We start from the raw sequence: 24,588 nt of genomic DNA, 5'->3' as shown, positions 1-24,588 counted from the left end.
AAATAGTCAACAGATGTGTGTTCCCTGCCATCAAATGGGAAAGCGGTTATGGTTGTTTGCTTTTTCCCCCACCTCTTTTCTTTTTTCTTCCCATTTTTTTGTTTATTTTAGTGTTTTGGTTTTGCTGTTTTTTTTTTTTTTTTTCCCCTTCCCCTCTGGAGGGAATTGGGAGTTTCCATGAAGTTGTGTTTCAATATTCTTTTAAAAGAATACTTTTTATTCCTAAAATTCATGTTAGGCGATTCCTCGTCTTGCACTTCTCTGCCAAGAAACATGATTTCTTAATCAAGCTTGTACCGTCTGTTTTTGATTGAAATATTCCTCGTAATTGAATGCCGTGTTATCAGAGTGACTGTACTCGTTGCCAGTCACTAACAAGGTGCATAGTTTGCTGACATCTGCATATGGATAGGTTTGGAACTTGTTGTGTCCTGTAATCACTGCTCCTCAAAGGAAAGGCTTGGTGAGGAATGAGCCCTCAGGAGCTGCTGGCATTTATGGAGGGGTCGTCAAAATTCCTGTAATAGTCTGTTATTCAGTGAGGTCATAGCCTACGGTTCTGTCTTAAACTCTGAGTTCTGCAAGTTTTGCTCAATTTTAGAGCATAAAACATAACACAAAACTGTTAGCAAATCAAGGGTGCTTAGAAGGTGTTTTTCGGTTTTTTTTTTTTGTTTTTTTTTATTTTTTTTTTCCTTTCCATTTTGATCTGATCACTTCAATCCTTTCCACCAGCTAGACAGTGCTGTAGGGGTATTTGTAGGTTAAGCTGATCATTGTATCCCAGTGATAACAGAGTTGTTTATTTTCCATATCATGATGATTCTGGATGTGATTCTTTCACTCCCGGGCTTACAGTTCAAGGGGAGAATTTTATTGCAGAAATGATAACTTTCAGGTATTGCTTTAGAATTGAGTTTGTGGTGGCTCAGATGTTTTAGTATTTCAATAATTCCATTTAATTATGTATTTTGTAGAAATGATTACTTAGTTGTAATCTCAACTGTTTTTCTCATGCCTTAACTAAAAAGAATTTTGCAGATGACGTTTGATTTTTTTACATTAATAATTATAGAATGGTTAGAGTTGGAAGTGACCTTAAATATCATTTACTTCCAACCCCAAATTACTTGTTGAGAATATGCAAAATTTCTGCTCAAGGTGACTGGGGAGAAGCTGAACAACTCTTGATGTTCCTGTTTTCAGCCCCAGGTAAGGGAGAAAGAAATGTGCTCAGTGTCATGAAGCAAAAGGAACTGCAGTGTTTGAAGAAGTGCAATGAACCTGGTGAATTATTGTCTTGATACCACTATATGTAAAAGTGAAGGAAAATTAAGAAAAAGGTGTTGGAAGCTCATTTAGCAGGGTCCATCTAAGTGTGATTTCCAGCCTGCTGAGTAAAGAACCCTGATAAGCCCAGATTGTCCTTCCCTCCCTCTGGTACTGAGGTTAGGAAACTGCAGCCAGGGAGATGTGATGATGCTGCTCATTAATTTTCCAACAAATGAGCTGTTGAAGATGGGTAGGAAGTAATCCAGGGTTTGGTTTTGTATTTATATTTTTTTAATGTTGAATATTGGCATTTGAGCTTGTTTCAAGTAGTTACAGATACAACTCACAAATGGTTCAAAAATTATTTATCTTTTCTTTGTCTGAGAAGTATGATCTTCAAGCAAGGAGCTTTTCTCTACTTTTTCTTTAATTTTGGGTTTTTCTTCCTTTGCTCTTTTTGACCTGAATATCTGGGCCAGCCATCTATTATTTTGGAGTTCTAAACAATTTACAATGGTGGTGGAGCTGTACAATATATGTAATTTTATTCCTGTATTAATTGGCTTGTAATTCCAACTAAGCTATGTAAAATTTAACGTAAATGTATTATCATTTCAAAAGAATGCATCCTGCAGAGGTGTGTAATATTGAATATACATTCCCATGCCTGAAAACTCCTGGAATCCTTTGAGTCAAAACTGCCATTGGCTACACCTTTGTTTTGGTGGGTTTTTTTGGCTTTTTTTCTTCCATTTGGTGGAATTTGCAAGTTTCAGCTTTAGACACTGTTGTAATGTTAATTTAAAAGGTGTAAATAATAGCACTAAAAGGATTCATTTGAAAAGACTGTAAGTTAAATAATATATTTACTATGAAGTTTTATTACTAGATGTTTAATCTTGGACAGATGGAAAAAGTGATGAGTTATCTGTTTTTTCTGGTTTGTTTGATTACTGAGTTCGGGAGCTGTCTTCCTTTTGCTCCTTGTAGTACTTAACACACATTATGTATTCTACTACTGTTGTGGAAAGCAGAACTGGAAATAGAGGGTAGTGGATCCTTTGCAGCTTCTGAGCAGATGATTCTCTAAATAAACCAGTGGTTAAAATAATTTGAAGCAAGCACTGTTTCACTTCCAAAGCCAAAAGAATGGTGACTGTTGTCATGAGCATCACTGAAGAAGAGGTATAATGTGTATGTTTGGGAGATTTTCCAAAGATTCTAGAGCAGAAAATAGAAGTTGCCTAGAAACATTCTGTGTGAAGCCAAGTTGGAGTCCTGAAATGTGTTCTTTATGCCTAATAAGTGTTGATATAATTATTTTTTTTATATTAAACATTGTTTAGACTAGTATTCCAGAATCATCCTTAACAGTGGTTTCTCCCTTTTGGGTTAGCAGATGTTAGGTAGACAAAATAGCTGCAGACATGTTATGTGTTCTGCCTTAGCTGTGGATATTTGTGATTCACACACACGCAGATCAGTGCCTCAAGAAGTTTTTTCTCATCCTTTCCTTTTGATGTAATAGATTTATAATTAGTTAAGAGTAAATGCAGAGATGATCTGTGATGCCAGCAGTCTGGCAGCCTGTCACAGAGCCATTGCACCTCACCTTTCCTCCTGGAAAGCTGGCCTCCAAAAGCCACCGTCCTGTTGTGTGCCTCAGGAAGTGACTCTCCATTCTGAACAAGTTGTATTGGCATTTTCTTTCTCAAAACTCTATGTGCTCCTGCACTGAGTTGTGCTGGCTCTGAAGCTTGTAATTTTTTAGATTAAGGTTTTATTTCTTAGTGCCCCTGGCAGTTGTGTTTTATGTCACATGGATAAATCAGCCCCGTTGTGTTTGTCTGATGTTTCCGGTATGGTTTTGCATCTGTATCCAAGCAGTGGGTTCTGAATCCTAGGATGAGCAAGAGTTTGTCTGCTTCAGCAAATTGGAGTACTGGTCTCTTCCTGCATGTTGTTAAAATACCCATTTGCTTAATGACTGAAGACAAATGCATTAAGGATGCTGTGACCTATGTCTAGAATCATTAAATAGGGTTGTGATGATGAAAAAAGAATCAGGAAAATTAGGTACTCCTTCAAGAATTTTTCTTTTTAATTTTTGATGCTGAGACCAGCTTAATTCACTAGTCTAACAGATCTCCTCTGGCTTTTCTTGTCCACAGACTTTGAAAAAGATGATGGCTGTTTTTCATTATGAAATACTGTCTTTCTCACGTGTATCAGTGTAGTGATGACCAGAGAAAAACTGACCGAAGCACGTATTACATTGTTATGCAGTAATTACATAAGACATGCAGTGATCTCTTTTCTATTCCTGTCAACTGTGTAGCAGGTTCAGTTAATAGATGCACTCCCATGTTTGAAAGTGTCTTGCTTAATACAGGCTTTCATGGTGTGTGCCCAGCCTGGCTTGGAGGATCTGGCTCGGTTCTGGGCTGTGTGAATCATGCAGCCCAGTGTATTTTTAGTGCTGCAATGTATTTACGTTCTTAGATTAGCAGCAGCCTCCCCTGGACATGGGCAAAGCTAAACCAACTGGGAATGCCTCCACAGGAGCTGGTGCTGGTGACTCTTGCTGCTGATATTCTAGAGAGACTCTTAAGGAGTGTTACATTATCCATCTGATATCTTAATAACACCAAATCGTTTAGGTGCAAAACATATGAAAAGTTGTGAGTACAAGAAACAGTCCCAAAGTACCTTAATCCTTCCATCGATAGCACCGCTATTGGGTTACACGGTTTTAATCCCAGAGGAGTTGTTGCCTGACATTAAACTGTCCAAATAGTATTTATATCTGCTGCTGCCCTGCAAGATCACTTAACCCTGCACAGCAGTTTAAAAGTAGTTAATGACAGACCCAGCATGACTTGCCCCTTATGAATGATCACATAAGTTCGACCTGTGCTGTCATGGTTTATGGAGGAAGGCAGTTTGTCCATAGCCTGCTTCAGCCACAGCAGGTAATTTGAAATGAAATGAGACAGTTTCTACAAGCAGATTGATTTGGGAATCTTGCCTGTTCTTCCCTTTGACCCTTGACAAGTTGACACTACAAAGATTGTGACTTTAAAAAATGATTGGGTGCAAATACATTTAGGTAGATGATTTACTATGTGTTAAAGCAAGGACAGTGCATTTAGAATGGAGCTGTGAGGGAAGGTAATTGTAAACTTTAACAACTCGTGTTTTATGCTTCTGTATCTTATTAATTATCTGAGTAGGTGAATCTTCTGATAACAGGAGACCAAGTACTGTATCTAATAAACTGTGTGTGAGAGTCCACAGACTCTGCATACCAGTATTCAGTATTTTAGTTATGCAGAAATAAGAGTGTGGAATTTAGAAATGCAACTGGAACAGCTTTCTTTGAGCCGCAGGGGTTAAGTCTGAAGATGAACATCTGGATGTATAGGTTTCCCAATCCAAATGTGTCTTTATTTTGCTATTCTTTTGTAAATGCAGTCATGCAAATACAAATATTGAGATAGCAAGTTCCAGCATACCATAGATAACTGGCAAATAGCAAAATAATGAAAGGATGCCAGAGAGAGAGAGAGAGAGAGAAAATCACAATTGTGTCTATAAATACTCTGGTTTTGCAAAGCATACACCCTCTTAATTAAAAATAATTATGTAGATTTTATAAGACACTAAATGGAGATTTTATTTGAGTGCCTTTTTCTGATTTATGTAAGTGGATTTTTCCCAAGTATTCTGTGATTAATTACATAATTTGAAAATAAATAGCTAAAATGTATTGCTTCTGAAGAATTACCCTACACTGATCCAGGATAGTATGTAAAACACAAATACAAATGTTGCTGAAGTATGTATCATATAAATTTCATTATAATTTAAAATTGAATGTTTAATTAAATAACAACCCTAGGAAGCATAAACTAATTTTTGATAAGCCACCTACCATTAAATGTGCTATGAGTGTGTAGTTGTAAAGGCGTAATGCAAAGTAAATGTTTGCACAAAATTCATCTCTCTACAGGTCTTTCTCCTACTGTCTGTTCCAAGTGCTTTGTATGAAGCATTATTTTGAAGATGCTTATAAAAAAATTCTTATTGGTCTAGGTTGAAATTGCTTAATACCTTTTTGACTGTGTCTTTACTGAAGAATATTAGAAGTATTTTGCTGAAATGTTTCTTTATGTTGTCCATTGGGTTTAATAGACGTGCCATTTAATAAGCTCTCTACCTGTAAGGATAGACTATTTGACCTTTGTGACCTGCCAGTGGTAGACATAGTATAAGATTGCTTTGTGAAATAAAGCTGTCGGTAACATCAACAAAATAAAAAATGATCGTATTCCAATACTCTCTGCTCAGTACTATGACAGCACTGAAATATGGAATAAAATTGAAAGTAGATTAGTTTTGGGTCCTAAGTCATGTTTTGACAAGATATAAGAGAGGAGAACATATCTTTGAACTTTTAGTTTTAAAGTTTTTTAATGAAAATATTTATCATTTTGTAAGGTTCCTTCTTTCTTTATCACAACAGGGCTGTATAACCTTAAAACAATCCATTCTCTTATTGTGAGGGATATAAATACTGTACTATCTTTTATATTAAACATCATAAAGGATACATGCACAGTATGAAATTGCTTGACACTTGCAAGTAAAGGACTGTCATGCTAATAAAAAGCTTATTGAAGAGGTTGAAAAATAAGTCATTAATAAGCCACATATTTTTAAACTATGTAAAGCATGTAAATACTGCAGACAAGAAGGCAGGCTTTGCCATATTTTCTCCTCTCTTTTTGAAATACCTAAGGTCTAAAGCAATAGTGTAAATGAAAATGATCCACTTGTCTCTTCTGTGCTTATTGCAAACTTTGTATGATTAGAAAATAAATGAATACTTTTAGCTGCAGTTATTAATCAAATCAAATGAAGAGTTTGGGGGGAGTAATGATGATGTGACTGTGAATAATAGAATTTAAGCAGCTTGCTTTCAGTCTTTTCTCAAGAAGAAACCTTTAAAGAGGGAGTAGGAGAATCCTGTTGCCGAAATCCACTTTATACTATAGCTATCTGGTGAGTGGAAGGGAAGGTATATTAAACAGTGACCATAGTCTCTGTGTCTTCATTTCTGTGCAGCAAAAATAGAAATCAAATGAATTTGAACTTCTCAATCTAGGGTTAACATCATTAGCTGTTTCTCTTTGTTTATTTTTTTAATACTACCTTTTTTGAAAATGCCTTTCAATTTGGTTATTCTCATTTATCTCTTCTATTCCTCTAAGTGCTCAGTTGTTAGTCTTTTTAAAAAATACTTGTAAGTTAATGCAGTGGATTTTTTTCCCATGGCAAACATTTATTTTTTAAGCCATTTCCTGAATGAAGTCACAGTATTTCTGCAAAGATACTAGTTTTGGCAAATTAGGGCATTCTCTGAGGAAATATGATACTTTTTAAATGGTAACCCATAAACAAAAATATTAATGTAAAATGAGGCAGCAAATTCATACAGAATTTCTGTCTCACCCAGCGCCTCTAAGAGGACTGCAGTGATGTGCTTTTAGCAGAGCCTTATCTTGTTGGGGCTTGATATAACTCCAAGGTTTAGTAAAACACTGTGAACCCATGACCAAGGAATGTTGCTCATCCTCAATCTGTGCCTCAAGTTGTTTGAAATGAAGAGGAGAAGAGCTTGCAGGAAAATCTGCCTGCTCTGAATTGGACTGTAGTAAAGGACAAATGCATTTGACTGTGATACGACTTTGTGGTTTTGCCCTTTCAGATGATGTGAAAGCAATGTAATTGGATCCTCTGGCCCCACAGATGGTTGAGGTGCTCTGTTGCTGAGATCTTTGGTGGAAACTGCTCTCTCTCTTTGAATGAGGTTAATCCCCATTACTTCTGGTTTCTGTGGCTGTAAGCCAGGAGCTGTGGCCCCAGCAGCAGCATCTTTGCTGTGTTGAGTTCTCAGTATTCCAGTGCCAATGGCCAGGAAGTGGGGCAGGGGTGGAAAGCATGGAGTATCGGTCACGGGCAGACACTCAGGAGGAGTCTCCTGCTGGAACTGCCATGGGCCCCTTTCTCAGTGGTGAGAAGCTCCTGGAGGGGGTAAACTCTTCCTGGCACAGGTTTCCATGTGTGCCTGGCTGGGGTTCTGAGCAGCACTAGGACATGGCTTTGTTGTGGATTCACTTAAGCTAAAGGAAAATGCTTCCCTGCTTCCCCAGATTTTGTATCACTAGTGTTTCTTGTGGCAGGATTACTTATTTTTTTCCTCTCAGACTTATGTGCATATTTTAAAATATAGTTTATAATGCTGTTTTTCCTGCTTTCTTGTTGCAGAAGCCTGTTGTGTTGGAGGTGAACTGTAAGGCAATGAACAGCACAGTGATGAAGCACATGGTTTTGTCTGTAGCTGTTCATTTGCTGTTTCACTTCACGATGTGTCTTCTTTATCCTACCCTACCATTCCTTGCCCAAATTACAGTGATAGATAGAATTGCTCAGAAAATGGGCAAGAGAAAGCGGTGTCTAGCTGCCCGTGATTTTCCAGCAGTTCTTTGGATTTACACTCGTTGTCTATCTATGCCAGACAGTTTTTTAGTTATTACATTGCTAACTCCCTGAGATGAACCATATGGAATTACAAATGAATTAATCCTAAATCAGTATTTGTCAGTGCTGAGGTCTGTTGCAACAAAGATGATCAGAAATCTTTTATTTTAAACTCAGATTTTTGGAAACCTTTACCTCAGTGGATTAAATAGAGACTGAGAACATTGAAACAATCAAGCAGGTTTTCTTACCTTTCAACAGGAAATTTGGGATCTTATGCCTATTTGACATGGTATGTGTTTCTTAAAACCTCTGACTTGTTTAAACAGCTGTGTAACCATATATCTTTTAATTTAATTGTTTTGCATCAAAAACCATAAAGATTTAAGCAGAGGCTCCAGATTCTCCATAATTGAAGTGAATAAATGGCTTAAAAATGAAGGTGTAAAAAGTAACATCTAAAACTTGATGTTAAATCAAAGGCAGCTACAGAGGTAGAGGGGGGGACTGGGGTGGATCAAGAAAGGAAGAATGATGTGGCCCAAGAGACAATGGTGTCACACACCCTGTCTCACAGGTCTAGGTCACTCATAATGCTGCATCTTCCTTGAACAGTTCTGAGTGGTTCTGAAATAAGTCACAGTATAGTCCAGACAGACTTGTGGAAGGCAGCTGTCTGTCACAGTTTTGGTTGGTCTTGGAAGAGAGCCTGAGTAAAGCCTGAATAAAGTATGGGTAGAGGGAAATTTTTGAGTATGAACCTATTAACCCTATTACAGGGAAGCTGTCAATTAGCCCATTGTATCCTTTCTGAAAAGAAACCTTGCCTTTTAAGAATGCTAAGTTGCTGTAAATCAGCACTTGAAAAATAAATATCCCACAGATCATATGGTGGGCTCTGACGTGGATTGCTTGGCTCAAGTGTGCTTTGACTGGCATTGTGCAAAAGCCTTTCGTAGAAGTTCAAGCTCACTGCACACTGGCACTAGGAATTTAGCTTAGACTTGCCTTATTGAACAGACATACAGAAGAGTGCAGAGAAATGGTGAACACAGAATAAAATGCATACAAATACGTAGTGTAAAATATATATAAATTATTCACCAGTCAGTATATTTCTTTGGAAACTCTCCCAATTTTACTATACAGTACAGACTTTCTTTTAGCAATTGATCAGCTGTTCTTTTCTTTCCCTTCCCACCCCATTTGTGATTTTTCTCATCCCTTTTTACAAAATGCACAATAGTTGAATTTACTACTTGTTCTTGAACTTATAACTCAGTTCTTTATAACCTTTTTCCAAAATTCCGCAAAAGATTTAAATTGCACAAACAGGACTAATTCGGGAAGCAGTACGGACAGAGGAATTTTGTAATTATTTTTTCGTTCGTTAACAGCCATGGTCACGGCGGTCCCAGGCAGGAGCCGCGCTCAGGGTTTCGGGGCTCGCGGCTCCGCCGGGCACAGCGCGCCCGTGCTTCGGCTGCCGCGCTGCTCCGAGTGGCCGAGAGGTGGCAGCGCCACCTGCGCTGTCCGTGCGCGGGGGGACAGCTGGGGACAAACCTGCTACAGGGGAGCCTGCCTCGTGTCAGCGCAAAGCACTTTGTTAGCATAAAAATGTATCATTGGAGCTGCGCTTTGCTGCCTGCTCTCTGCTGACAGAGACAGAAAGCCGTGCTAATGATTTGGAGTGTCCCATGCAGGCTCTGTGTGTGAAATTTCAGTGACTGAGTCTGTTTGTGTAAACCCAAATATTCTCTTCCCCAGTGCGGGGAGTGGCAGCTGATAACGAGTCTCAGTCAGCTGCGGGAGGCCCTGGCACACTCTGCCTCTGGGAGCTGCTGCTCCCGTCAGCCTGGCCCGCAGCAGGATGGGCACAATCCTTTGCTGGCCGTCTGCTGTTCACTGAAGGCTTAGATTAATGACTTCCAAGGGATGAAAACTGAAAGGATTTGCAATGGTGGTTTGTCTTCAGTTATTCTCGTAATTATTTTTATGAGTAGGACGTGATAAAGAAATGTTCTGCATTTTGACCAGGACAGTTTGTTTTGGGGAGCAGCCTTTATAGCAGTTATTACTGCTGCATGTCACTTTTATGATCACAGTGAAATCATCTGAAATACAGCTTATTTGTGTTGTACTGAGGTTTTCATCTCTTTGAGGATATATATATATTTTTTTTTTTTTGATTGCCATATTGAGTTAAAGTCAATGGTACTGCTTAAAAGCTATACATTTTTTCCTTCTTTCTGCTTCTGCCAAATGCTTTTCCATTCACTCTTTCTTGACATTGCCTGCGTGGTGCTTTTGGAGGAAGAGGACTTGATGTTATTCCCTTCAAGGGCTTCATCAACAGGTTTTCACCTTTCTGTTGGTAATCTGTGATAGGTGAAATGCGCCTCATTGTGTGTGTAATTCTGTTCTGTCAGGCTCCAGTTTGTTTTGGAGTTAAGCTTGCAAATGGAGACACATGCTGGAGCTGCTGGAGGTCTGTTAGCAGTCTGTATTGCTCTTGCATTGTGTTCCTAATATGAACAAATGTTAAAGGGGCTTATAAAATGCCTCCTGTTTTCTCAGACACAAGAAAATGGTAATAGACTCGGGCATTGAGAATCACAGGAAACTCCTTAGCAGTGGGAAGCATGCTGCTTTCCCTGTGGATGAATGAGCTGTTCTCCAGTGCAGTTTGAGTCCCAATCGACTTGGGGAGAGGGATGGAAGACCATAATGATGAATGAAGCTGAGTGTCCCAGATGACAGTGTTGTTCACTTATGAAGTACTCTAAGTTATTTACTGATTTTTTCCCCCCCCAAGGTTACACTGCTATACATAACACAGGTCAGATCTGTACAAGAAATACTATAGTCTAAGGTGTTCCTGGTAGGTTTTTTTCTGCCCTTTCATCTCCTCACACTCTTCCTTCCTCCTCTTCTCCCCACCCCCTTCTGTTGGAGGTAGAGTTTGGATGATGACAAACCCCATCTATCTGGCCAGTGCTGGATCTGCCTGTACAGCTCTGTGTTCCTGCAGTGCAGTGTGTAACAATTGTGTGTCAGCTCTAAAACAAAGTTTATGATGTTTTTGAAGACTCTGTTAGTTTCTGCCAATGTTAACCTAGAAACAGCAACAGCAATTCACTACTCTGCGAAGTTATTTTATGGATCTTGTGGTGCTTGCTAAGAGGAATGTAACCCAGAAATGGTGGCATCCTGCAAAGAAATCAAAAAGGAGTGGGGTGGATATTCGAGTGATTAAAGAGCTGGGATATTGCATGGCTTTGTCACTGCCACGATGGCCAAGCCTCCTGTGGAGCTGCTCTTTCATACCACCAGTTAGCCAGGGGAGCTGAGTAAGATACAAATGCAGCATGAATAATGGTGGTTTCCTTGCTACATCTGTTTGCCTGGAACTCGTATCTCCTTAATTCTGAAAGAGACCTCAATTGGATGAATTTTAAAAAAAGGGCCAAGATTGGGGTCAATGTTATGAAGCCTTATGATGTATGCCAGCAAGGTTTTTTCCTTGTTTGTGTTTTGAATATGACTAAAAATAATTATGACTCTATGTGTCCTTTCTGCGTTATCTCAGCTGCTGAAAAAAAAACAACCCTGAGAAACATGTTGTAATCCTCTCATTGAATATGTTATTTTTCTTTCTGCCTCATATAGCAACCCCATAATATGTGAGCACTATCAATCATGTATAGGCTTATCTACAGGCCTTTGTGGAGGTAGGGAATACTATAGAATGGCACCTAAAGTACAGGGTCTTTGGGGACTTCACATAGGATTGTTGACCCTGGAGTTTCTGACTGGAAGATCTATGTTCTGTAAACCATCTTACTTCTCTAATATATAGAGGTAGAGGACTAAATCTGAAAGCAAAACCAAAAAAAGAGAAACCCCAAATGTGCATCTTGAGGGTTGCAGAAAGCTCTGGATATTTGCAATTTGACTCAATAACATGCAGACAAGATCATGTGCACAGCAGTCTGTGCACATAACAAAGAGTGTTTTTCATGTGAGCATGTTTTTATATGGAGCTGTAACACCCTTCAAATACTCCTTTGTGATATTTTAGTATAGTGCTTTCATAAGAAGATAAGACTTGACCAGTGTGCTATTAATCCTCTGTATTCAGAAGAAATGCAGCTAAGTGTTGCTTAGTGACTTGTTTCAGCTATTTCTGTGCAGGGCAGCTGGATGCAGCATTCTCCCTTGTCTTTTTCTATCTGTGAAAGTTGTAAATGCCTTTTTTGTAGTGTCTGACACAAAATTCTGTGTTATATTTTTTTTTCACTGAAAATTAACACTGTATCATGGTAGCACTAGTTCAGCTTCAAATATTTTGTTGCTCAGATTTATTTTGGACTCTCAGGCAAACTTTCTGCCATGGGCACTGTGCTGCTGCAAGTGGCATATCCTTGACTTCTTTTGGGGTGTGTGGTAAAATATGTATCAGCCATTCATTTGTTCCTACTCGTAGTTAAAAGGTTTTAGAGATGAGGTGAGATGTGTGGGAGCTGTTCTGCACTGCCAGCTTTCTGTAGCTGCCATGGGGTGCTGGCTGACCTTCCTTGGGAATGGGTCTGGGGATGGTGTTTGTTGGATGGACGTTGCTGGTAGCAGGTCACAGTAAACAACGACCTCATTCTGTCATTGAGACCACTGCCTTGTGCTGTGCTGAGAGAAAGCCAATACCCACTTCAGTGTTTCAAGTACCATGTGGCTGAATTTTTTGCCATTTAGTGATCACTGTAGATCAAATTCTGTTGTCATTAGGTAAATAAAGCTTCTCTGAAATCTTTAGTGGATGTTTTGCTTTCCTTAATTTAGCTTGCAGAGGTTCTGCTCTAAAACTCTTCCTTGTGCATTTCTGTTGTTGAACTTAGAATTCTATCACTCAAGTTTCTTGATTCTTCTAGGCATGGGTCTGAGGTAAATGAGATTATCACAAGGTAGTATGGAACACTTTAAGGGACTTTTGGAATCCAATTTTTCTGTTTATTTCACGGGTTAAGGTGCAATGAAAACTTAATCTGCAGAAGGAAATAATAGTCCTTGAGGTGAAAGCAATGCTCTAAGATTTTGGACATTGGTTTCGTACTTGGTTTTACCACAGATGACTTCTATAAGCCAGAAGCCCTTCTGGGCCTCAGCACCTGCAGAATGGGCATGACAAGGACAGTATCTTCCAAAATGTAGCTAAGGGCAGCACTGAAATGTTGAAGGTCATTATTGAAATGTATTTACCTAGTATAATTATTGAAATATAGTTACTTTTCTGCATAAAGTTTTCTTCACAGCATTGGAAAAGGACAGCTTCTTTGCAGTACAGCTGAAGTAAGGGGCTGCTGAGTATCCTGATTCCCTTCAGACCCGAGACCTGCTAGTCCCTGCACCAGGGAGTGAAGGGATGTGTGTTATGAGGGACAAACTATGTCAGTGCAACTGTAATTCCTGCTCGTCCTTCCTGTTTGAGGGTAAACCCATTGTGGGGGTATTTGGTGAGGTTGGAGATTTGGTAATGATTTGTGCCAAGACTGTGTGGTGCTGACAATGCTGTATTGCTGTAGTCCTTGTGTTGCAAGTTTTCAGGAGACTTCACTTTCAGGTGAAGAGGAATCTCTGAAGAAACTGTCCTTTCATGTGTGGTAATGAAACTCTTCTTTCCCAGAGGATCATGCCGTATCTGCAATCCTGAATTACGTGGCACTTTGGTAGGAGGTGATGATTTGGTTAAATTGCAGACTGTCTTAATCGCTTCTGAGGGGCGTCATATCCAGTGTGAGGATTTTTTGGAAAGCAGGTATGTGTCTTTGTGTGCTGGCCTGTTCAGCAGGGTTCATACAAACTGCTGCTGTGCTCATGTCCCCAAAGCAAGGCCGAGGTCTTCTCTGCAGAGACTCTGCCTCTCTTTGCTAATGCTCTGGATACACTGACAGTCACCTGCTTTGGAGTAGGGCAGAGCCACACGCATTTCCTTCTAAACCTCTGTTTCTCTGCTGAACAAGAATTTATTTTATATATATATATAGATAAAATGTTTATATTAAAATGGAAAATCTGTAATAATATGTATGTAATACCACTGAAACTAAATTTATAAATATACAAGGTCTGTTCCTCATCCTGTACTGAGCGAATCTAATATTTAAATAGCTCTTGGTATTTCGTCCAAAAATCCAACAAAAATAATTATGGAATTGTCTCAGAAATAAAACAATTTTATTTTTAAGCCATAAAATAATATTCAGCTTCTTTGGACTCTCTGTCAGGGTTTAGAACCTTCATGGTACATTTAGATTTTTCAAACACGTACTTTATTTTTAAATAGGAATCTTCTGTAATCTTGTGTCTCCATGAGCCTGATGTTAAAATGAAACATGAAATATTCTGCAGCTTGCAGTAATACTCTGTTGTCTGCTGTAGAAAGCAAGTACACTATGTGATCCTAAATAAGATTTAGCTGATATTTTCCAGCTAATTGAATTGTCTTCTATCTGAATTGTTTTCAGTCTCACTGTGGGGGTGTCCCTGCCCACACAGAATTAAACCCACAACTCTCTCTATTCTGTAGAAAATTGAATACAAAATAGCCTTTAATTAATGCTTGCTTTTTCCTGGCAGAAGGAAATGCTAAGGATTTCAAACTGGTGTAATATTTGACTTGGTAGAGAAAGATTGGGCCAGTGGATACATGTATGAATACTTTATCAGAAGTATTTTATTTGAAGTAAACTTATGTATTGTATGTGAAATAAGGTTTTTGGTAGAATGCAAATTTCCAGTGATGTGTAGGCCTGTAATATTTATATATTGAATGGATGTGTTGAATGGTTTAAGAAGTAACATGTCTTGTTCTTCAGAGTATTCATATTAAGTGTGTTACCAGTGTGGGAAAGCTCTCATACCTATAGAAATACTTAAGGCAGTGCTTGAAATTGTAGGTGAACGACATAATTATATTCTGTATTGCTATAAATGCTATGAAAAGACATTACAGAAAAAAAGATGCAACTATTTAATGTCTGTTTAATGTAGAAAGGAAGAAGTTTTTAAGAGAAAGAAAAGCAAGGCAGCTGCCCTAAAACCTGAGTGAGAAGAGAGGAAGCCCCTGGAGGCAGGAATGGGTATAGATTTTGGGAATTTGGGTTTGGGTTTCATGTAAGAACTGCTGCTGACCATGTCATGTATTTTATATGTTTTGCTAGAAGAAGCTTTGAAGTGTTTGGTGAGGACAGAGCTTCAGTGCAGGGATAGCTTTGAAGTGATGGGGATAAACAGGCCTCTCCTTGCACACAAACAATGTGACTAGCTAGCTTCAGTGGAAGGAAAAACTTTATTTTTACAATAAAGCATTAACAGCACACATACATGCCATTAGCTTTATCCTAGGGATGCTGATATTGACAGGGGGAGAGGAAAATTGCTTTGACATCTTAGTGGCCATGTTTGAAAGGACCTCTCTTTTATCTCCATCTGAAAAGATTTTGCCAGGATAATGCCGTCTGTTTCTGCTTGCAGTGATGTTAGTAAGTATTTTCCATTGTAACAGGAGAGTGTGTTCAATATTTAGGTTGTCTCCTTTTCGTTCATGTATGCTGTGGTCATGCTGGTGGCCACAGTACTGTACCCTCCTTTTGTTCCCTGAGGTGCATGCTGACACAGAAGTGACTCTGGAGACAGAGGACAGAGCAGTGCAGCCTCACCTCTTCCTGGGGCAGCAGCTTCTCTCCATCTGGGGCCATCCTTCCTCCCTGGTCCAGCTTACTGCAGTGTGCTCCTGACAAGCAGGAGAGCCATGAGGGCCTTGCTCCTTCTCTGAATCAAGTCTCTGACATGGTTAAGAGGTATTGACTTGCCAGCATTAGAAATCCCTTGTGTGTTGCAGGGGACAGGTTGCCAGCGTGAGTTCTTTTTTTTCATAGTCTAACTGATCTGTCCTTTTGTCAGTGCTGCCATGATGGATTGCCTTGACCAGTCGAGTGCTGTGTGCCCCTGTGCCAGCAAGTGGCTATAGGGAAGCTGGGAAGGTAGGAGTGCCTGTTTGCTATCCTGTGGTTGAGCTGTGCATCCTCCTCTGTGCTCCTGGCCACCTTGAAGTCCCGTTGAGGCAGTGCAGACTCCTCCTCTGGTCCACAGCCCCTGTAATGTTGTCCATGAATCCCAAGTGCAAAGGCTTTAATAGCTTTGCAGTAACGTGAGGTACAAATGCAGTGTCTGTTGCATTGCAGAATCCCTGACAGCAATACCCGGGCTGGGAATTGTAATTGAGGTCCTGTAGTAGTAGCAGGTTTCTGGATCGTGTCATGCAGGGGTAATAGACTGATTCTGCAGCCCAAAGGGAGCAAACTCTGGAGGAAGGGGTTCCAGATGGCTGAGCATGGTTCATTTGGCTCAGTTTGTTGGAATTGCAGTGAGCAAATGACTCAACTCAACTTTAATAAAGCTTTGTGGATACCAGAACAAAGGAGTTGGAGGAGACTGTAAGGTATGACAAGACAATTGAGCCAAGCTACTTAGCTGCTTATACACCCCAAGAGAATTGCTTATTCTGCTGTGTCTGAAGGTATATCACATACAAATTTATCAGGTGCTTATGCTTTAAATAAGAAGGTTCAAATATATTGTTTTATATGTTTTATCTAGGTATATAAAAGTTACAATTTTACATAATATCTATTTCTATATAATGCTATATGTATTTCTTTTTCTGGTGGGAAGCTATTTTAAAATATGCAGTTGCAATAATCTTTCTATATGTATTCAGGTTTCAGATAATGACTTCATCCCTCGGGTTGAGTGACTGATCTTCATTTTCTCTTTGAAAATGTAGATCAGCTAGGCAATTTAAAATGTGTTGCTTTCTTGCAGGTCCTGATTCTGCAATCCTTATGTGGAACAGTATTTACTTGAATGAATAGTACCATTGTACTAATTTGCAGGAATAATTGCTCTTTGGTTTAGTAAGGGTGACAAAGTTGAGCTTTAATTTGCAACAGCTAAGACATGTGCTAGTGATTTTCTCTTTGCTGCATATAAACAAAGAGTCAGCACAGAAGTATACAGTTTAAGGTTTTTCCATGTTGATATTTTCTGTTTGGTTCTGAGGTATTAAAGGAAAAATCTTAAGACAGCATTTTTTCATTGTATGAGAATATTTGTCTAGACTTGTTAAAACATGGGTATATTTCTTCCTTCTCCTTTAAAGAAGCACAACATCGATGTCGGAAAAGTTCTGACACTTAAAACTGCTTCTGCTCTTAGGAAAAAGGAATGGGAAGAACCAAGTAAAGATTTAAACAAAAAAAAATGTTGATAGAAGCTTAGAATGAAATACTTGCTTTTGAAGAAATAGTGAAGTTAAGGCTTTTCAGGCTTTTCATGGAGATTTTGCAGTAACTATACTTGAGCACATGTGATATAATCCTTTATCATGCCTTTATCACACCTCTCGGCTATAGCTGGTCAATTTATTCAGGTCAGTGGAAACCCAGTCACTCCTTCCTCTCCATCTTTCCTGACAATATCAGGTAATAGTGTAAAGACAAAAAACCCCTCCAAACAGTGCCCCCACCACCCAAAAAAAACCTCACAACCCCCATGCAAACAAAAATTAATTATTTCACAACAGTTTTGCTTTCTTCTCCTAGCTTACACAATTTTTTCCATCACCTCTAAGAAGAAGCTTCTGCCTCTGAAGAAGTAATGAGATAGAAAAATACAGGGGCTTATTTACCTTGGGTAAAACCAGAATAAGTTCAAGGAACAGGGTCACTGAGGCTGCAGGAATTCCTATTAACATTTGAATAAATGACAAAGAAAATGAAGTGTCAAGCCTTTTAGTCTCATGATAAGTGATGGAGGCTTTTCTTTTTTAGTAGATCAGAAATCCTTATTCTCACCTCCTTCTTGTGAATTTTGTTGATGAAAGAGTAGGGGGCTAGTGAGAGAACATGTTGAACTTTGGGATCTTGCTGTTGGGTGCTCAGGACAGAGACACCTAATGATATGTAACTAAGGATGCTGAGTTCTACTTAAAAGAACCTGATCTTTTCTGGTTCCGTTTGGGGTTTTTTTTGATTGTTTGTTTTGTTTGGCTTTTTGGTTGGTTCATTGGTTTTTTGAGGATGGGAGGGAATTTCAGTAATTTTTCTGTTTTTATTTCAGTGAAATGCAGTTTTGGTAAAAATTCTCTTTGTTTTGGTGGCACGGTCCCATTATAGGCTGTCTCAGTGAAAGCCACTCATGAAAGAAAGGACATGAATCTGGAAATATTGTGCTATCACAATAAAAAGTCCTCCTGTCCCCCACAAATTCCACGTACTTATTTTGTAGAATAAGTCAACTTCAAATGGTTTTTCCATTGGGAAAGAAAAAAAGTAAAATACAAAAGTAACATTGTCCCTTGTTCTATTGTAATACCTGTTACAATAGAATCCCTTAGTTTATTTTTTTAAGGAGATGTCTAAAGTAGTGCTACAGCAAGGTGTATGTAGGCCTGTTTCTGAAAAAATGCTTTATTTGACATTCTGCTTTCCATATCAGCTGTCGTTTATCACTGAGTTTCCTCCAGTCTTTTCCCGTAGCTTTAGCAAGCTGGACAACAACCTCTTTTGATTAGTATTTGTTTAATTTTATGTAATTTCTTTTTTTCCCCCCAAGTTAGATAATTTTGCCAGTGTTAGATCATTTGGAGAGATTGGAATATGGTGTCATACTTGTGATACCTACACACTGTAAACAGGTCACCTATGAGAAAATGCAGTGCCCCTGGGAGGGGCGAGGTCCCCTGAGCCACAGCAGCTGAGGTACTGGCAGGGGTGGCAGCTGGAGTTCCCTGTGTCCCTTGCTCTTTGGATCCAGACAGGTGTGACAATGCTCATGGTGCGCCTGCATCCCCCAGTCCAGTCTTGAGGCCACCTGTTAGTACTGGGGAGAAGGTGCCATTTAGAGCTTGTGCTTGGGTTCCTCAAGGACTGAGCTTTCTCCCTGGACTGTGGGAGCTCCCCTGAAGGAAGAAGCATGGAGCAGCTCACAGCATTCCAAATACCCTGCCAGGAGCCATGTGGGCTTCTTCTTGCTTGAGAGAAGGAACATGCTGAACTCTTGCTTGAAGGGACCAGGCAGTTTTAGGTGTTTTCCTAAACATTCCAACCACGTTATCTAAATATCTCTTAATTCTGCATGCACATCTAATGCTCTGGCACTATGTATGCATCTTAAAACTTAAACTGGAGAGAGTGTTCACTTGGATTACCTTTTGCAATTGCAGAGAAAACGTGATTTTAATTCTTAGCTCAGGCAAGATAATATTTCACAGCCTTTAAACAGAACTCCTTCAGAGGCATGTATAAAGCATATTGTCTTAGTAGGCTTTCATATGGGAGGAACTTAAGCAACAGTTCCATAACACGTAATATAATTTCAACTTGTGATTGTTCCTGAAGAGACTTTCAGTTGCACTGCACTGACTTGGTTGTGGGCAGCCTTCTGCCTGTGAGAATCCAGGACCAATGCATGGAGAACACTGAGAGAAGGTGAGCACTAAGGCTGCAAAAACAAAGCACAATCTTCTAGCTGTGAAAGTATTAAATAAATCTCTGTGGTATTTCTTTTAAGTGGACTTTCTTGTGTATTAAACTGGTTTGTAGAAATAGAGGTAGGTTTTCTTCTTCAGGTTTGCTCCTTTCCTTCTGCTGAGACAGTGGTGTACCTGCTGTGATGGGAACATTTATCCAGCTGGACTGAAACCATCAATTCATTTCTGCAGAGGTCACCAAAAATCCATCAGGTGGTAATGACACTCAGTCACTACTGATGTGGGCTGAATGCAAGCCAGTGATCTAGAGGGGAAAGGCAGTCTAACCCATTACCAATCCCCTGGAGCCATTGAGTCCCCCACTTTTTGCTCATCTTTCTGCTTCTACAGTTCTCATAGGTTAATCTTTCTTTTTCTATGTCTAATGTGATAATCTTTCTTCTCTTACATATCTGCTTTTGACTTTCATGACAGTATGGCTGACAAACATCCTCAGCATTTTTCCTTCTGATGCAGAAGATATTAGTCAGTAGTGCGATGGTCAATAGGGATTATTAAAAAGGAGAAGAAAAAAAAAACAAACAACCAAAAATCAGGGCTGGAGAGAGAAGGGAAGAAGGCTGCTAGACAAAGGGAAATCTTTATTGTAGGCTTTCACTGTAGGAATAACTACTCAGCATTTTGAAATTTGTGTCTTCTAATCAGAATATGGCTGTGAAGGCTTACTATCCATATACTTGCCTGTGGTAGAGTGTCCTGTAATTCAGGGCAAAATAGGGAAGGAGCAATAGCCACCTCAGCTACTACAGGTGATTACATTGGGAATTTCTACTTTTCATGCTCTAGTGTCCTTGGTAGTGGTGGGGAGACGTTTGGAGTAATTTGAGTGTTGAGAGCAGTCCCACTGTCCTAGACAGCAGCAGTGTTTCAGCACCTCAGCCTGCTGGGACTCAGGTATAGTGCTGTGCTGCTTCTGATGTTTAGGTTGGTTTGAAAACCTGTGTGTCTACAGGCTAAGTGATGAGAATCCAGATTCAAAATGGGATGCTGATGAAGGTTTGCCTGGGCCATGTTTATTTTGAGAGAATAAAACCCATGAATTATTCTTGACTTTTTAGAATTTTTCCTCCTTACTGCTGTACTGTATAAATGCATCCAAATGAGTATTTCAAATAAGAAATTAAAACTGAGATATAAACTATTAAGTTATGTAAGTACATATTTATTCTGGAACAGGACTTGCAGACTTTCTGACAATACTGCAGGAGTATACCTAGTTAGGGAGAGAAAATATCCTGTGACAAATTAATAACTTGCAGGGGTTGCTGGGAATACTTTGGGAGGAGGATATGTGCTAAGGTGATTTTCCCTAACAAACCATAGTCTATTTTTATGCACTTTGTCAACCTAAAAAAAGCTTTGTTACTCGAATTAAGTCTTGTTGCATCACCTCAGATTAAAATGGATCTTTTGCCCTTTATTGTGTGATATTCTGATGAACTGGGAGTTATAATAGGAACATATCCTCTTGTATCCTGTGCTGTTTTCCTCCCCTCCTCCCCTTCCAAATTAAAGAACCCGAGGCCTACTGTTTCCATTTAGCAGAAATTGTTTTAAATTAGCCTGGAGGTGTGGTTACTCCTGTAATCCAGTGCTTGTAAACATATGATCCTGCCAATAGAACTGCACAGGGTATTTTAAGCTCATACAAAGTGGACCTATGTCAAGAATTTTTTTTGTAGGAATAATTAAGTCTATTTTTCAATGTCATGATTTGGTCTATTTAGTCTCAGTTATAAAATAGTCCTGAAAATAATCTTGAACCTCTGTGAGGAAGTAAGTTGAAATTGCTGAAAATTGCACCACAGCAAACACATCAAGCTTCCTTTCCCTGTTGCTGGAAATTTCCTTTAATTTACATAAATGAAATCTGAAATTACTGGAAATGAATTGGTGCAAAGCTAATATTGCCACCATTTCCCTTTTGCATTTTATTACACCTTTGTATCTTTTCAGGAACAGTTTGCACTTATCAGTGGAGCTTTAAATACTGCCCTAGTAAATAAACATTTCATTTCAGTAAACAATCCCCAGAAATAGATTTTTACCGCAAGTAGTTTGTTTTTAATAACACATGCTGCCTCTTGGAGTTAGATTCCTAAAGGAACTGTAAAATGAATTTCTATCACAGCATCTGACTTCCCTTCTTTGTCAGCCTTCTCACAGATGTGTTGGGTTCCCTGCAGTTACAGGTCAGCTTCTGTGTATTAAAAACTAAATCAAAACAAACCAAAACAAAAAAAACCCAAAAAACAATGGTGTGGGGAGACAGAAAAGGAGTGTACTTATACCGAGATAAGTATTTAGATGCAGAATTGAAAACTTTGGATCCAAAGCAATTGTTTTCAAGTAAAAAATGCTGACTTCTAGAAAACTAATTTCAAATTCTTGAGTGTGGTATGAAGGCTACTGTTAGGAAGTCAGCATTATTATTCTTTATGGTCCCTGTTTTAGTCAGAGACTTTTCACTGTCATTTTGGGGTTGCCAGCATTTTCCAAAGTGAATCTAATTTCTGAGGAACTGATTTTGAATCTCTTTTAAAGTAGCATAAACAAAGAAAGATTTGCCTGTGCAAAGCACTGTGGAAGCAATGATCACATATTGAAATCAGGATCTGCAGCAGAAAGCTCCCCTATAACTTGTACTTTTTACATACAGTGTTTGGAAAACACCTTGGTCTGTCATCAATTTTCAGGAAAAAAAATCAGCTGTAAGATTTTTGTGGACCAGAGGAAAAAAAATCAATCCCTTGTGGATTCATAGTGCTTGTATATGAGGATTAGGCTAATGCAGATTCACAGGCAAAAATCAATATAGATTTCAGAAATCCCTTCTGCAACGATGGAACTGATCGTGCAGTTCACAGGCTTAATTATGTATCTTCTTTATGAGACAACAGTAATATCTCTTCACATGGGTATACAAGCTGAATTTAACCTTCACCCTATACTAATATTTTTCTTACTGGAAAAGCATAAGTAAAGCTTTAAATATTACTTGCTTGATCAAAGAGTAATAAAAAATGATAGGCCATTGTATAATTTGTTCAAAATAAAGATACTGTAAGGAATAGATTGACTTCTCCCATTTGTCCACCAAAACATCAAATATAAAGACTATTTCCAAAGTAATTTTGTCTGCAGAAGTTGCAGCATTAGGCAGAGGTTTAAGGTAATTAGTGTAGCTATCACACAGACTTTATGCTTTCATGGAGTAATATTGCAGAGACCTTGTAATCTGAGGGTAACAACATTTCTGAACGGGAAAAAAGGACCCATTCCTTTTAAAGGGATGCATGTTTCATGTGAAATCTCCCAGCCTGTTCTGGGAGCTGTTGAAGGCTGAAACAGTGAAACCAGTAATTATTTTTTTTGCCTAGGAATTGCAGAACAGCGTTCCTGGATGGAGTTGTGTGAGGGCACAGAGGATGCAGGGATGGTTCACAGCCCAGTACAATTTACCTTCACCAGAAGCATGTTGGTGGTTGTAACAGGAGGGGCAGGTCCCGGGCATTTCTTGCACTGCCTGCCATGCTGCATTTTGAGACATGCCAGCCCTGTTGGTGTTGGGCAGATTGCTTTCCCCAAAAAGGGTTTGTTTTCTTTCTCTCCATTCCTCAGTCAAGTGTCCTGAGTTTCACTGCACACACTGTTAAATATCAAATAACATATTAAGCCACATTTTCTGCCTTCCGACCCCTTTGATGTGTCTCACTTCTCTCTGTCATCCACCCACCACAGTTACAATTACTTCAGCTGGTTCTGCAGTGCTGTGGGGTTCTGCATTAAGGTGAAGCTCTTCCTGTGGTCTTGAACAAGGAGGATGTATTTGAAACCACTGTCTCTTGTGATGTTTACAGGATAAACAGAGAGTTTTTGTTACCATCCTTTGTGCTCTGCTGCATGTGGAAAGAATAGAAAGTTTTATTTGGTGCTCCCTAAGGTACAAGTAAGGTTCCCAACAAGCATACATAAAAATATATATATTTGCCACATATTAATTATATTTTTGGGTATTTTTTTAGATTAAAAAAAGGGAAACCAAACTCTTGGGTTAATATGATGTGTTGCTGAGCTTGAGATGCATCCATTCTTTGTTCCTTCTAGAATAATGCAGCATATGGTGGTTATTGCTGGGTTAAAGAAGAAGCCCAATTTTAATTCCAACTGTAATCACCTACTTTTTTTGGGTGACTTACAAAGGCTGATGAGAAATGGATTTAGAGTATGGGATTTGAATTTTATTACCCTGATATTCTCTTAAAAGGGAGCTTTAAATTGCCCATTCTTTATAGATGTGGGTGTGCTGGAGCTGTAATGTTAATGGCAGCTGGGCACAGCTGGGCTTGGTCAGGATCATCTTCTCCAGGAGACTCCACCACGTCACTGCAGAACAGAGAGGATGCAGTTTGTTAGGTGTTTAGAGTAGCTGAAATCAGTCAATTAGACCTGAGATATAACTTTGAGATGTACATCTTTTGTACATTCAACTAATGTTGAATGTACAAAAGATGTTTTAGTTCATCGTTAAGAACTAAAATGAGGAGAGAAGCCCCAGAGGTGGTTATAATTAAGCTCAAATGGAAGAAAACTGTCTAGATAGGAGAAATAGAGACCTCTACAACCTTTTTCAAAAGTGTAGTTTGAGTTTGCCTGGTGTCCTGCCATGAAGTGGCTGAATACTCAGTGTTCACAGGGGAATTTTGCTGTTTTCTAAGATTTTGTTATTTCCAGTGTTAAGCTAAAGTAATATAGGAGGGGATTTACAAGGAGAATAAAACTCATGGAAGGGAATTTCCATGCTCTTTCAAGTATACTTGGTGTTTTCCAAAAGAATTAAATCTCTTGACCTCATGAATGCTTTCAGATATTTTCCTATTTCCTTCCTACATCTTTCAAACATAAACAAGCCTCTTTTGCACTTGATGTTGCTTCTACTCTTGGTAAGTTTTGCATGGTGAGTAGTCAGATTCTCTCTTCACCACCATCATATTTTTTTCTGGAATAAAGTCAATAACAGGTTCTTCAAGGCAAAATCTGCTTGGTATGTTCAGGTGGGGTTTTTTTGGCGCTCTTTTTTTAAAAGTACAAACAGTATTCCCTGTCTTTTTAAACTTTCACCCTTGGGCTTCCAGGTTGCAGTCAATGTTTTTATATTGTCCTTTGCA

The 24,588-nt window shown here is 39.0% G+C and overlaps 1 protein-coding gene across 2 annotated transcripts in view; it reads left to right on the top strand.

Moving 5' to 3' along the window:
* ZNF281 (zinc finger protein 281) overlaps window positions 1-24,588 on the top strand; it is a 320,112-nt gene that overhangs the window by 22,590 nt on the left and 272,934 nt on the right. Inside the window, exons 3-5 of one of the 2 annotated variants that reach the window (XM_064427962.1) lie at window positions 13,493-13,624; window positions 15,471-15,668; window positions 15,772-15,851. The exons of the other annotated variant lie outside the window; for it this stretch is intronic. The gene's annotated coding sequence lies outside the window, so the exon portion shown is untranslated. The remainder of the gene's footprint in view (window positions 1-13,492; window positions 13,625-15,470; window positions 15,669-15,771; window positions 15,852-24,588) is intronic. 2 annotated transcript variants of the gene reach the window in all.

This window comes from Passer domesticus, chromosome 7, assembly GCF_036417665.1.
Source record: "Passer domesticus isolate bPasDom1 chromosome 7, bPasDom1.hap1, whole genome shotgun sequence".
Lineage (NCBI taxonomy): Eukaryota > Metazoa > Chordata > Aves > Passeriformes > Passeridae > Passer > Passer domesticus.
Note: the sequence above shows the minus strand (reverse complement) of the source record. Positions and strands in the feature narration are given on the sequence as shown.